Raw genomic sequence first — 15082 nt, 5'->3', positions numbered from 1 at the left:
TCAAAGCACTTTACAGGTATTGGGGACTCTCCTCCACCACCAATGTGCAGCATCAGCCTGGATAATGCGACGGCAGCCATAGTACACCAGAATGCTCACCACACACCAGCTATCAGTGGGGAGAAGAGCAGAGTAATGAAGCCAATTCAGAGATGGGGATTATTAGGAGGCCATGATTTGTAAGGGCCAATGGGAAATTTGGCAAGGACGCCGGGGTTACACGCCTACTCTTTTCGAGAAACGCCCTGGGATTTTTAATAACCACAGAGAGTCAGGAACTCATGTCCCATCAGCAGGATGGCACCTTTTTACAGAATTGTGTCCCCATCACTATACTGGGGCATTAGGAGCCACATAGACCACAGGGTGAGTGCCCCCTACTGGCCCCACTAAAACCTCTTCCAGCAGACACCTTAATTTTTCCCAGGAGGTTTTCCCATCCAGGTACTGACCAGGCTCACACCTGCTGAGCTTCAGTGGGTTGCCAGATGTGAGTTTCAGGGTAGCAAAATTACCTTCATAGGGATGTAACACCAGGTTTATTGTAATGTGCACTGGACAGAGCTGTTTAAAAATCTTAATTTTATGAGAGCTAGAAATATCACATAAACCAGAGGTAAAACTGTGTTTGCGTCTCACAGGATTTACAGTAGGCACTCAAGATCATGTTTGCCTGATGTGAACTTACTTTAATCCCCAGTATAACGTCCTTACAAGAGAAAACATAGCAAGAACAACTTAAAAGAAATGCAAAAGCTGAACCTCTCATCAATTATTTTAAAATAAGACCTATATTTTTGCACATTTACAGTATACGTAGAACTCTCCACAGCCTAAACATTGTTTTTTCTCCTTTCTCTACTTATCCAAGTTGAATTAACCCCTGTCTGTTCCTCTCATGATGATGCAGCTCCCCTCTTATGTCACTATGTACATTATACATGGATGTGTTTTATTATTATTTAAAAATAATCTAACATGGAAATAAGGAGGATGGTGGGAAAATTGTAATTATCTTAAAAAGCATTTTACTGTATATCTGTGTTACAGAAGAGTGTTGTATAAGGAGAACAAAACTTGTGCTAATTAGAAATCAAAGCAGATGACTACTAAATTACTGCAGCAGTTAAAAGCAGTTAAAAGTGCTCATGTGGGCTCTGAAGACTGCAGAGACAGGAATCTCTGCTCTTAATTGCTGTTCTTTATTTGCCATGGCCAGGTGAGCTCACAGTTCTGCTAGGCAGCAGAACACAGTATAACAGGGAGAAGAGTTCCTCTCCAAGTCTCACCAAACAGTGTGTTCCAGTTTCTTCCCCACTCCACTTCTCATTCCCACTACAGATGTCCAGGGTGAAGAGATACACACATATGTACAACACAATCCTGGTAATGATTTCCCTTTAGAATGGCTTCTATCATGCCTATATGGTAATCATGTCCACTAGGACCCCTTTTTGCAGTCCCATCTCTTCATCTCAGAGGCCTGTGTTCATTACATGATCATCAGAACAATGCATGAAGCTCTTCTCATGATACAGTATAAACCATATTCAGATTGGCTAAATATTTCTCATATATTAATATTAATCAGATGATTTGCATCAGGTTGCAGTGTCGCTTTACCTAAAATAGAAATATATTGTGATGTATTTCCTAAGTAATGGATAAGCAAATGATTGAGAAAATAAATAATGACTTGTCCATATCTCTCTCTCCACTGTCTAGCATGATCTTTATACTAAATCTCCTGGGTGATTTTAAAATTAGTATAATCTGGGGAAATCAGATTAATTCGTAGTTGTTTTTTATTTATGAATTATTCAAAATGAAATAATATTAAAGAACAAAAAAGGTATCCTCAGGGTTAGTCTTGTAAATTATCATCCCCTGTAAAAGTAGGATTAAAGATATTAAATTAGCCAAAGGGTGTCATATTGAAATTTGTCCTCTGGTGCAATGGCCAGTTTATTCGACTTGCTTATTTAAGTTATCTTAGAAAAGGTCTGGTACTAGGTGTGCAGCAGGAGCACACTATATAAGGCATGAACAAGATGTTTCAGATTGTGCATTGTTAATTTCTGTTGCCCCATTCAAAAACATGAATGTTCACATGAACTGTACCAGAGAAAGGCGCTAATGCCTTAAAAAGGGCAGTAATTTATTTGGTTGGTCTATATAACATATATGATAATGTGCAATAAAGCATGCCTAAAGGGAAATTATATACACTTATTAATACTGAATGAATCAAGTAATTACACAAGGTTTCATTTTCTTCTTTTCAACCTATTAAGGAAAGGCTGTTGCCATCTGAGCTATAGATTCTTCTTTCTACGAGCTGAGATTTCCTCATAAGAAAGGAAGCTTCTGACATAAAACACCAAGGGAGATAATTGAAAGGGAAAAAGGTGATGGAAGGGGAGTGAGTCCGATACACAGTACCACAGAGGAAGTGTGTGAAGTTCTCAGCACAGACCACAGACGAATAGTGTCCCAGAAATGTGACCACTGGTTTAGACCATTCTCCACACCTCTTGTAACCGTCCTAGCCTTTGCAGCGTATTAATTAAAATACTGTATGTTCTGCCACATGAGTCTTTTCTGTACTAAAGTCTCCTAGGCAAAGATAAGGCATAGGCTTGGCCTGTCAAATTCTGCATCATTCCAGCCTAGATTTTTTTTTATATAAATTGTTTTATTTGTCTCTTTTATTCACTGTAAAAGATGTAATTTTTTCTGACTGCCTGTGCAGAGAGCATGGTCTTGTGTCCCATGCTGCACCCTTACAGCCCCACTGGCTGTACAAACTTGTTTTCTGTAGTGGCCACTTCTGCTCTATATGGTTTGGTCTCTTTCCGCCAGTAAGCAGAACTCTCCCTGAGGACAGCCAGTCAGCTGGACCCGCAGGACCCAGGTTATTTTTACTGGCAGTTGAAAGAGTAGCCCTGAACACAAGCCTGGAAACAGTGTATAACCTATTGTCCAAAGAAATCCGAATCCCCCACTGCTTTTCTGCCTTTTCGAACTTGACTTTTCCCAGCGTCCTGTCACGTTTTGCATTTGGTTGGGTTTGCAGATGTAAGACCAATCTCCTGCATGATTTTCCTGAGCTACAATACGTGGATTCTCCTTGTCCAAAACTGGGTTTTCGAGGATAAATCTCTGTTAATTTATTAAACTCACTGACAGTCTGTAAATAAGAGGGATGTGTGTTATACTGTATTTCTACCATGTTTTCATAAATCTGGAAAACAGAGTGAGAATAGTCCTCTGGAGAATTAATTTCAAAGACCCTAATAGATCCTGATTCTAGATACAAATGTGTGTTTGATAATCTGTCATTCCTACATCTGTCTGGTCATCATTAATTTATGGTTATCAAACCATCTGTCTATGAGCACACTCTTAAGAGCAAGTTAAAGAGATTCTTAGATTCTCTATTGTAAAGTTTTTGAAACAACAATCTTAAAGTCAGCGATTTTGGAGAAAAAAAGGGTCTGAGTATAGAAACAACTAAACCAGCAAAAAATAAATTAAAAGCAAACAGTACATTAGCACAAGAGCTCAGATGGAATGAAAACCAGCAGATATCCTTCCTTCCGAACTGCTTTTGGGAACCAATTATATACACACACCTCATCTGGCAGCTGGTCACATTACATCTGAATTCACTTTTGGTTTCTCTCTGGAAGAAAAGTCAAAACTACTGCATTGGTAGAAGAATGAATGAACACAATGCACTATGTACCATTCATATGAGATTAACAAATGCTAATGCAATGTAAAAGTAACATCTCTTTCATGGAACACATCTTTTTCAACCAGTAAGGACACTTGCTTGGCTAACATGTTGGATCTTTGCTTGGATTAAAGGTACATCCACATACAGTATACAGTAGACTTTGACAAGGTCAAGCCAATGGAGTCCCTTTACCATTAACATTGACATACTGTATATACAGGAGAACACCAGGGTTTAACACAAACTGTGAAAGTCTCACATTCTTTCCACCAGATATCCTGGCTTCTTTCAAGACATGGCTGTATAAATTCATCCAATCAATTCGCTAGTAGCAATTAATTGACCACACAGCCTTTCTCTTACATGTATTTCAGGTAGTCCGGTTAGATCCTAATGAATGTGAGAGAAAGACAAATGTGTGCAAAGTATTCAGCAAGCCTAAAGAATAACAGTCTACCAGCCGCTGACAGACTGCTACAAGAATAGCAGTCAATCAGAGGCTGGATAGGCGGCCCAAATACTTACTTTTGTGAAGATTCAGCTAGGGTGTTTGCTGCAAGGGTGGAAATGGGGATGCAAGAGAGAAATGCAAAAATAAGCCCTGGGTTTGAGACTTATATACTCTACATACTGTAGGTGAACTAAAGTGTTTAAGATGATGATCTAACCTTCCTCTCAAATTTCTGTTGTAGCTTCTGTCGTAACTCCATCAAATACAGTAGAACAAATAAATAGCAAGTGACTTTCTTTAGTTTATTTTGTCAATAAAAATGGAGAATTCAAAATTCTATTCCTGTACATTTATCTGAAAAAGAAAACAGTTTAACTGACTGTCTAATGACTGACTGAACGTCTGACTGTTTCCTATGATATTTCCAGTTCCAAAATTTTGAAATATACTGTCCTGCACTAAACATTGCTGTGCATCTCTGACAGCAGAGCACACACAGAGTGTCATGTGAACGATGGCAGGGCCTTCATTGGCACTAAATCACGATAGATTTGATTACCATCTTTATGTGCCTCTTAGCTCTAAAAATTAATGAAGTATAGCATTTTGGAATTTGCAGTCATTTAGAGGGGAAGGGGAAAGCGTAATAAATGAGACAGAGCAGTTGTCTGCATGCAGTTCAGATCCCTCCTCTGGAAAGTAGATGTCACTGATCAATCTGACCCTGTGGAGCTGCTGTATGCAAACCACAGGGCTAACAGGAGAGACTGCAAATCTCAAAGCTAAAGGCTAAAAATTCATAACTCAAAAATGGGAAGAAAAATAAAAACACCTAAATTATTTAAGTGGCTGTTATGTTTTTTAATACTCTTTATTGCTTGTTATTGAATATTTCAGAAATGACCATTCTCATTTGAAAACAAATTGTCCTGAGTGCTGTTTCAGAGTGAAATGGTCTTGGAGACTCCCTGTTGTGTGCAGCATCTTTTCTGCACTATTTACAACAGCATAAAATTGCAGACAAATTTTTATATAAAGCAACCGGTAAAAGTACCAGAATCAATGACTGTAAATAACAGAGTGCTGAGGCTCAGCTGGATTAGTCTGGAGCTAGGCACTCCTGTCTCATCACAAAGCTAGTTATCATTAACAGCTATTACGGAGAAACAGAGAAAATTATGTTTAATTGCCCTTTTAATTGCTCTGTAAATTTCTGTTGTTTGCCACAAATGGAGTTTAATTTCCCTTTATAATACAATCCCTTGCTATCTACAAATGCTCAGTTTTGCCTCTTGCACAGTCTTTATTTAAACAAACAGAGAAAACAATCTGGCTGTGGAGAAAAATATAAACTTCACAAAGATCTTCATGCAAGGCAGCAGTAAAAATGCGTTCCAAAATCTCAAACAAATGAAAATCGTAAAAAAATAAGTCAGTTCCTGCAGGATTTGAAAGAGTATTTTTTTAATAAATCTGCTGCTGTTCTCTGCATCTATTGTAGACCAAGCATGTGGTCACAGATGTCTGTTTTATAAGGCATTCTTCAGTAGAGATTTCACAAAAAGAGTGCATCTGGAGCCTTAAGCAGTTTCTCTCTGAGACGTACAGCTGTTTGTGTTTAAACTCTGTCATCTTATTAAGTGTCTTCCCTGTGTTTTTGTGTTTGATTCATGGCCATTCAGGGACATTCGTACAGGTCCTGCTGATCATTACTTGCTTTCCATTCCAGCTCCACTGAAACAAACTGACAAACTAACGTATGTTATTTATGCGTTGATGTTTTATGATAACATAAACTTCCATTCACACGCAGGAGAAAGGAAGAAAGAGACACAGAGAGAAGAATTTCAGTTGTAAATTCTTAATCTTGTCTGGAAGTCTTATAGGGTCATGACTGCAATACAATAAGCCTTGGTGCACCATATCAAAAACTTCATTTTTATTATCCTGACAGTTTTTGGTAGGATTTGGAAAGCACCAACTATTTTCTTGTTCAAGATCACCATCATCAGAAGCCATTTAGTACGACAAACAAAGCCTGCAAATACATTTTTTTGGGGTACATCCCAGTCAAGGTTATCCAAATGTATTGTGTAGTCTTGATGTATGGATTCCAGGTGAGAACTCTCACCACTGATCAAATCCATACAATGTCCTGTTTTAAGATCCTTCAAAACAATATTTTATGAGTGCACATCAATGGGTATATGACATAATTCAAGTTTGATTTATGTCCGTTATTCCGTTATTCTGATTCAGTTAAGTAGATAACATTTGCACTGGCAATGCAAATCTATGACAAGACTGAGTATTGGTAATACGGTGAGTATTGGTATTTCTGAAACAGAAAAGGCAGACGGAAGTTGAGTGGGTAGACCTCAATTTGCCTTAACAAAATTGTCCTCTTTGCTGACGGCTGCTTTATTTATAAGCTTCCTTTTTATCTCATTCAAAGTAAGGCCATATAGCCAAAAAACACAGCTGCATTTATGCTATACTGTAGCTCTTGTATGACATTAAAATAGTATGCATTCTTTTCCCAACTGAAATGTTTCCGTTTGCAATTTAATTTTGAATTATTAATTGTAAAGAAGTGTATCGTCAGGATGACATTAGAGGTCTGTTCGTTCATGCATTAAAGGAGCTTGATCCATAGGATATACTGTAAGCAGTTAAGAACCAGTAAGATCCCTACCTCCTCCCACGGGGTTTGCTAATAACGTTATTTGTCTGGCCGTCAGCGCTTAAGAAGTATGCACACACACTCACACGCTTCTGCGGAAAAAAAGCTTCATTCCACAGGATTCGGCAGTCCAGAGCTAAGGACAAGATAATCTTAAGACATGCCAGATCAAAACTAAGTGGGATGTTTCCTATATGGCGATTAAAGATAGCGTTATTGTTAGGTATTGATTACTGCATTAGCCTCGTAATCTCTTTTAAATGTAAAATCCATGACAAGCCTCGGGCTTAATGTCTCGCAAAGCTGACCACATCTCATGGAGAGATGTGATGGAAAAATGGTTCGACTCACCTCACAAGAAAAGGCATAATGTCCCCCGTGACCTGTGAATCCCTCTCTGCTAAATGCTTTAGGAATGCCTGGTCAGTGCTTAGATGTAAACTGCACATTTGTCATTAAACACTGTCTTACTCAATGGCTAATATATTCTGTGGATTAGTGCCTTTTTATTGCTGTGTTTGACATTGTGTATCTGTGAGTGCATGGCTTGTTTATTTGTATTGGCTGTGCCGGACCCTGCAGTAGTTGAGCTGAATTTAAACAGGAGTAAACACACTTCCTCTGATTGGTTTTAAGCACATGATCCCTTTAGAAACAAATGGGAGTTCTAATTGCCAGGTTGAGAAACAGGCTTTTGTAGACCATAAATAATAATCATAATGCAGTGAATTCAGGCACTCTCGCTAGCTGGGGAATAGCTAACGGGTTCTAAAATTAGAAATACTAAAAACATCCAAGGTACTAGACTGAAACCACATCCATTAGGACGGGATAGGATTAGGTTAGAATATCTGGCAATACAATGGTGAACAGATTTTTGTTGAATGGGCTAATGTTAAATTCATTTAAATTGTATGTTAGCTGTGAGATGTTTTGTTAATAAGTTAGTACGGTATATTAAAATGAGTCTAGGATACATCATTATACTTGTTACTCTTCTTCCATCTGGTTGCACATCTAATACTATCCATTTCTTAACTCTGACGAACTGTGGGCAGATTTTATCAAAGCCAGCAGTTCCAAGTAAGCATGAAGCTGTGTGTCACAAGTTACATGATTCTTACTGTATTTCTCCAGGTGAGAGCAATTAAACATTTGGCTACTATGGATCCTCTGGTATAATTCTGCATAATTCTCATTTAGTCTCAATAAGGTATAGTGCATTGTATAATTTTCATATTACTTCCCCACACATCCTGTCTAGTTCAGGATGATAACAAAAGAAATTAAACACTTAAATGTTTTAAATAGCTTCCTTTAGTATAGTTCCACCCATTATATATTTATTGTACATGCTCCTGCTTTCTGCATGCACTGCCTTTTTATTCTTGTTGTCAATAAATCTGATTTTTCAGGTAGAGGAAAGAACTAGAAGCTAATAAATAACAGATGAACCTCAGAGTAAATTGCCTGGTATTTTGTTGTCACCTCAGGTCTCCATTGCAGCCCAAGAAGAAGCTGCTCATTAGAACGGAGGTCTTGAGTCAGTCACACTGTGCAGAGCTGGCTCCCTTTATTTCTGTGATCACCCCCTCTGCTGTCCCTCCAAGCGAGATGCCAAGTTCAGTGGGCACTGCAGCTCAATACAGTTATCACTTCTGCTGTTTCACAGAGGAAAGCTGTGGCCCACGCTGGGACTGAAGAAGCAGACGGCAGATCGCAGAGTGAAAGACAAAGAGGAAGATGGGACATGGTCCTGAATGTTTCATCTTCATCTCAAAGTGTTGCTGTTTACGTTTGCTTTTCTTCATACTTTATTTAAGCCTTTGAGATGCTGAAGTATAGCAAGGGGATAGATAGGATTTGTAGTGCTATTTTGTCTGCATCCAGTATATATGTACAGTAAATAGTTAGAAATTATAGTTTCACATGTATTTATTGCAAAAATAACCTAAAAACCTTCCATATGTGACAATGTGAAAAACAAATAAATCCAGGCTCAGGTAAGACATAATACAGTTCACCATAGTATTACAGGTTTCTGGCTTTCAAAAAAATCGGCAAGCTAATTTAAAAGTGGGTGCCAGGGTCCTGCTTTTTCACACAGAAAGAAAGTGTGCCAATGACAATGACCTGTAATGTCTCAATAGTTAATAAGTATGTTTTGCAGCTTTCTTTCTTATTCTGTCAGAATAGGCCGCATAACAGTCTAAATGGCCAATCCCAGAAGGGAGAGAAAAATGTTCGGAATCAGGATCCCAGCAGTGATCTGGAAAGGGCTCTGGTGTAGCCTCCTCAGCAAGCAGTCAGTGAAAACACACCTCTATCCCCATTTTCCACCCTAGCATTTACACTGGAATATGAAAACATTATTATACACATGCTGGTGCTCAGCCTCTGCTGATCACTCCTGATGTTTTAGGTTACTTAGCAACCGTCCCCTAATAAAGCATAGTCTCAGCTTTTCTCTGTCTTCTTTTTTTATCTCTCAGTGGCATTCAGTTTATTGTACAGGGTGCCGGGAAGGAGACTGTAGTTTGAAAGGCAGGGATGACACAGAAGGTAGCAGTTCAGAGTATTGTTTAGGGCTTGGGGTTCAAACCCTGGTCAGGACACTGCTGTTGTGCCCATTACCAAGGATGCTTGAGTTACATGTCTTACTGTATTAATGGGTACAAATACAGCTCTTTTGAATAAACCCACAGGCAAATAAATTATAAACAATGGCCAAGGCAGTGTGGGCTGACTTGGGTATGCTTCAACCCTGATTAGTGCTTTCTCCATCATACAGGCCGTCTGTGTCTGTCATGCCTGTTGAAATGGAGTCTGATTTATTTTCTTAACCCACAAAAATAAATTACCCAGGATGGATATCCCTGTTTGGCAAGGCAATGGTGATTCATTTTGTCTGCTGCTTTTCTTTGCAAGACTATAAAGATAAGCAGGTACACAATGAAGTGAACAGGTGGTACAGTTTTCCAGAGCTCATTAATGTGTTTTGGCACAGTGAGGTATTGAAGTAAGAGGGCTAACTGCAGCAAAGATGGAGGTCTGCCTGCTGAACCCAGAAGCATGAATTCTAACTGCTACTGCCAGGATACTCCCACATACAGTATACTATGTTTAGACTATTAAAATATAAAGGAAAGCATACGAATGCCACAGACAAATTTGTGTTTTGTCTTTGTTGTCTGAACATATTTTAAAAAAATGCAAATTGGGAAGGAAAAATGTTTATGTAAAAGTTGATTGTTGTGTCCCTAAAAAGTGTTTGATTTTATTTTCCTTTTCTATATGAAATCTTTTGGACTGCTGGTGAAAAGGGACTTACTGCATGGCCTTGCTTATGATTTGAATTTAAATACTGCAATATCCTTAATTGTGACTTGTGGTGCTCATCTACAGTAGCTCACACCTTTAGTGAAGTGAGCAATGTGGAATAACTTAAAGAGCACAAGACGTACAGTAATCAACAAGTTCTGGTTAACACACAGCAAGAGAATGACAGATCTGGGGCTTATAAACCAAGAACAAGCCCTTTTTCTGCAACCACTGGATGACCTAGCCTTCCGTAGATAAAGATCATCTGCCTTTATTACTCATGTTTCACCAGTGGGAGTTCACAAGCAGTGAAGCAATAAAAAAATGGTAAATGCCTTTTCAAATTAGAACATTTTGTGACAATTAAACACTGGGAATGAAATGTGTTCTAAAAAACTGTTCTAAAACATTACATAATGCAATCTGTGCAATGCCAATTAATGTGTGATATGCAAATCCAGCTCTGATGCTATGATTAAACTGCTATCTCCCATCGCCAGCAAGCAGATCTCCTCATTATAACACTGTCTTCAAAGAAACGTGGCTCTAAAATAAGCTTAGCAATTCATCACACAAACCTGCAAGCCAGTATTGATATACAGCACAATATAACAATAGTGTTACAGTGCAAATGGACATGAAACAGCACCCTCGAAACAGCACTGATAAAGTGCTTAAAAGCACCTCACAGTAAAATAGCCCCTGCACTTAATTCTATAATGGGCTTCTGAAAGTAGCAAGTGGGTTCTAAGAAATTCTCCAACACTACAGACAAATAACTCAGATTTGAAGTGTTGAGAGTGCTTTAAATAGAAGTGCCTGCTTCAAGCTGAAAACTGCTAAGCTTGTTTCACAAGATTGCATGGTCAATTATATCAAATGCATACCCTAGGTCTCTCAAAAAAGTTATACAATAGAAGTATTATTTAAAAAAAACAACAACTTTTGAATCGAGACCAGCTAACTCAGTTACAGTACTGCCTCTCCCACTTTGGAAATAACAGTGGAGGTGCCGTGACCCCTGTTCAAAGCACTTCACAAGGGAAAAAAAGAAAAATCAATTTAATGTAAATACAATATGCAAACAATTTTTTTTTGTGGCTCAGTCATGCATTTTCAACAGCTGACATTTGCTGACATTTCAGGTCTACTGCATATTTTGTAATTCATAACAAACTAACAAAGCACCAGTTGCATGATGAGTTAAATGTTTATGAAAATGGCCTGCATTAAGACTTTTTTTGAATTCAATAAATACAGATGCCTGGACAAGAGATTAAATTCCCAGAAAAACACACACTATGCATAAAGCTGCATTGCTTCTCCTGGCCTTGAGGGGTTGAATTTAAATTCTGCTTTGCTATATACAACATGCTAAATGTAACCATTAAATACAGATTTACTAAAGAAAATATATAGGTCTAAGCCTTTCTGCACTTTGCAATTGGATTATGTTTTACAGCAGAATATAATCAAGATGAGAATATATGTTGTTGGTGGTACTGTTTGTAAATTCATTTGTTTTCTTCAGAGTTAACTCACAGATTTGATCAGTTAGCTCACTTACATTTCTTGATATAAATAGCATAGCTCACGTCTGTTGAGACTGCCTACAGAATAAAAGGCATTCATATTCAATACATCTCGCAATATGGGGAATATTTATACATTTTCCTATTTGATTTTTACTGATTAAATCTGATTTTTAAAACAGAACAATATATTCTTGTTGTGTAACTCTGATGCAGTTCACAAATTTATACAGAATACATTCATGCCCTTTGTGTAGTTTTTGCATGTTGTTGCTTTAAAGTTTGCAACTGTGATGCTCTGAAGTACAGTAACAATTAAAATGCATTATATTGTACAGAATACACAACCTACTCCACATTCAAAGCAAAAACAAAAAGAAAATAGATGATATTAAAGAAAAATTATTGCATAAGTATTCAAATCCTTTGCTGTAGCACATTTACATTAATTTATTGCACAAATGAGCTACAAAGTTACCTGAGTGGCCTCAGTCTGTGTGCAGTACAGTACACCTGGATCTGTAAGCACCCTCAGTCAGGCAGTGAATGTCAAGCAAAGATTCAATCTTGGAGACCAAAGAGCTTTTCAAAACAACTCAATATAAAAGCACAGATCTGAAGAAGGGTATAAAAATATTTCTAAGATCACTATTTTCTCTTTGAACACGGTCCAGTTGACCATTAAGAAATGGAAGGCATCCAAAAAAAAGGCTTGGGAAAGGAGAAATCTGGATAGGCATGCCACCGAGAGACGAGCGACAAACTTAGATTTAGAGTGTTCATGGGTTAGCAATATTGTGATCACACCACTTAGGGGGCTTATATGGACTTGAACCCACATGTACTGTAAGTGAAACTTTTGCAACAAAGTACCTAAGCAATACTATAAACATGTTGCAAAAGATTTTGCATTCCCCCAACACAAAAGACCCAGCTGTAATATTTTGGCCTCAATACAAAGTGTTATGTTCTATAAGTACAACTTTATTTTTAATAAAGTCAGTTAAGTTTTATTCCCGTTTGGACAATTAAACACATTGATAGTGTTGAAGCCCCTTTAAAAGAGCACAAATATTGGGGCAACTGGATGACAGATGACATCAGACAGGCATTGCATGTTGGTCAAGTGTTTGTTGTTCGGTAATTAGGCCCATGTAAATGAGCTGTGACCCTCAAATCAACCTCGCTTTGAATTTGGAGTTTGGAAACCAAAACAAAATGAAAACCACACAAAAACTGGCAATTCCAAGGTGAAAAAATACTAAACCACAGCACAGAAAAGTAAAGGGTGGGAAAAAAAGATAGTGTGAACATTTTCTGCATTGGAAACCTATTGATAGATTCTTCCCTGTAATTATGTAAACAAATCCGAAAATTCTTACAGAAGCCTACAAGGTATTATAAGGGTAAGTGCACATCATTATAATATAAGTGAAAGTGCACATCGTAAACTAATGAAAGTAAAGCAGGTCCGTTTCTTGAATGGCTCGTTTAAGTGTAGTGTCTTTGAGAATCAGAATTTGATTTACTTGGCAGCTAATGTACTAGAAACTCTTAATGAAATTTGAAAAGCAGAAATTGCCATGGAAATTGTTATTTTGAGAAAAAATGTGAAATTGAATGAAGTGCATTTAATTTTCATGACCTGCCCCAAAAGACCTAGGGAGCTCATTTTATTAGAATAGCTTTGATGGGCTGACAAAAGCACTGACTCCTTCATATTATCTCAGCTCCATCAGGACTTTGTAACCAGCAGCATAATACACTGACTTCAAGCCTGCAGTGGCTTCTAATTGAATTTCAGCAGCCTCTGATTCCATTACCCACCTGCTCCTATTGTTATGTGCAGTTTCTGTCATTACAATGTTAGAAAGTTCTAGCAGTAGTCTCACAGACCTCGATGAGGTAAGCAGTTTTCTTTTATATAACTCCGTGTCTCTTCCAGCACACCCCACAAAGAGCACTTCCACCTGAATTTCATCAGCTACAGCAAAATGCCCCACTATAACAAGAACTTTCATTTCTGTAGCTCCTTTTGTAGTAAACCATCTGAAAGCTTTGAAAAACAATGAAAACAAAATCAAAATACAAAGACAATTTGATATGTGCACATCCAGTTTGTAAGATACGTTATCTAAAATGCTTTACAGTACATAAACTCCAACATGAACAACTGCTGGTGTAGAGTCACTGACAATAAGTCTTTGGTTCTAAGTGTCATGTGGGGACAGAGAACAAGGAATGTAACTTGTGGAAAGTAGCATGCAGTGACTTGAAGGCAGAGCTGTCTTAAACTCAGAACGAGCACCTCATAGTGTCTTGAAGTCTGCTTTCTATCTTTACAAATTAGCTCCTGACATTTCATTTCATTTCAAGATTCTTCTTATTCTGCCTTATGTGTCAAAGCTAACAAAGCCAGCTTTGTCCAAGTATATACTGTAAGTTATGGAGTATATATCCAGCCACAGTATACATCTTCTAACTGTTTAACCGAATTCAGACTTGTGGGGGAGATGGAACCTATCCCAGCAAGCAATGGGTACAAGGCAGGATCCACCAGTCCGTTGCACGTCACACACAGCTGCAAATATGCACAAATTTAATCCAGGGCCACATAAGTCCGCATCCTACCTCTATGGACTGTAGGAGGAAACCGAAGTACCCGGAGGAAACCCACTCAAATACAGGTCTGCAAACTGTACACACTGCATGCAAATAGCACCCCAGGTCTGGCATTGAGCCCAGGGCCCCAGCACTGTGAGGCAGCAATGCTAGCCACTGTGCCACCATGCTTTTCCTATACAGTATGGAAGAGCTGTTAGTGGGGCCAGCAGGGGGCGCTCACCCTGCGGTCCATGTGGCTCATAATGCCCCAGTATAGTGACGGGGACGCTATACTGTAAACAGACGCTGTCCTTCGGATGAGACGTTAAACCGAGGTCCTGACTCACTGCGGTCATTAAAAATCCCAGGACATTTCTCGAAAAGAGTAGGGGTGTAACCCTGGCGTCCTGGCCAAATATCCCACTGGCCCTTACCAATCAAGGCCTCCTAATAATCCCCATCTATGAATTGGTGTCATTACTCTGCTCTCCTCCCCAATGATAGCTGATGTGTGGTGAGCGTTCTGGCCCACTATGGGTGCCGACGCATCATCCAGGTGGATGCTGCACATTGGTGGTGGTAGAGGGGAGTCCCCGTTACCTGTAAAGTGCTTTAAGTGGAGTGTCCAGAAAAGCGCTATATAAGTGTAAGCAATTATTATAATTATTACATACAGAATATATGATAGTTACATATTAAGCATTTATTAGATACAAACATTTATTTTCAATATTCATAGTTAGCTATAT

At 38.5% G+C, this 15082-nt stretch overlaps 1 long non-coding RNA gene across 1 annotated transcript in view; it reads right to left on the bottom strand.

Moving 5' to 3' along the window:
• Positions 1-15082, bottom strand: part of LOC138239149 (uncharacterized) — a 37185-nt gene that overhangs the window by 8171 nt on the left and 13932 nt on the right. The gene's annotated exons all lie outside the window — the stretch shown is intronic.

This window comes from Lepisosteus oculatus, chromosome 5, assembly GCF_040954835.1.
Source record: "Lepisosteus oculatus isolate fLepOcu1 chromosome 5, fLepOcu1.hap2, whole genome shotgun sequence".
In the NCBI taxonomy this organism is placed as follows: Eukaryota; Metazoa; Chordata; class Actinopteri; order Semionotiformes; family Lepisosteidae; genus Lepisosteus; species Lepisosteus oculatus.
Note: the sequence above shows the minus strand (reverse complement) of the source record. Positions and strands in the feature narration are given on the sequence as shown.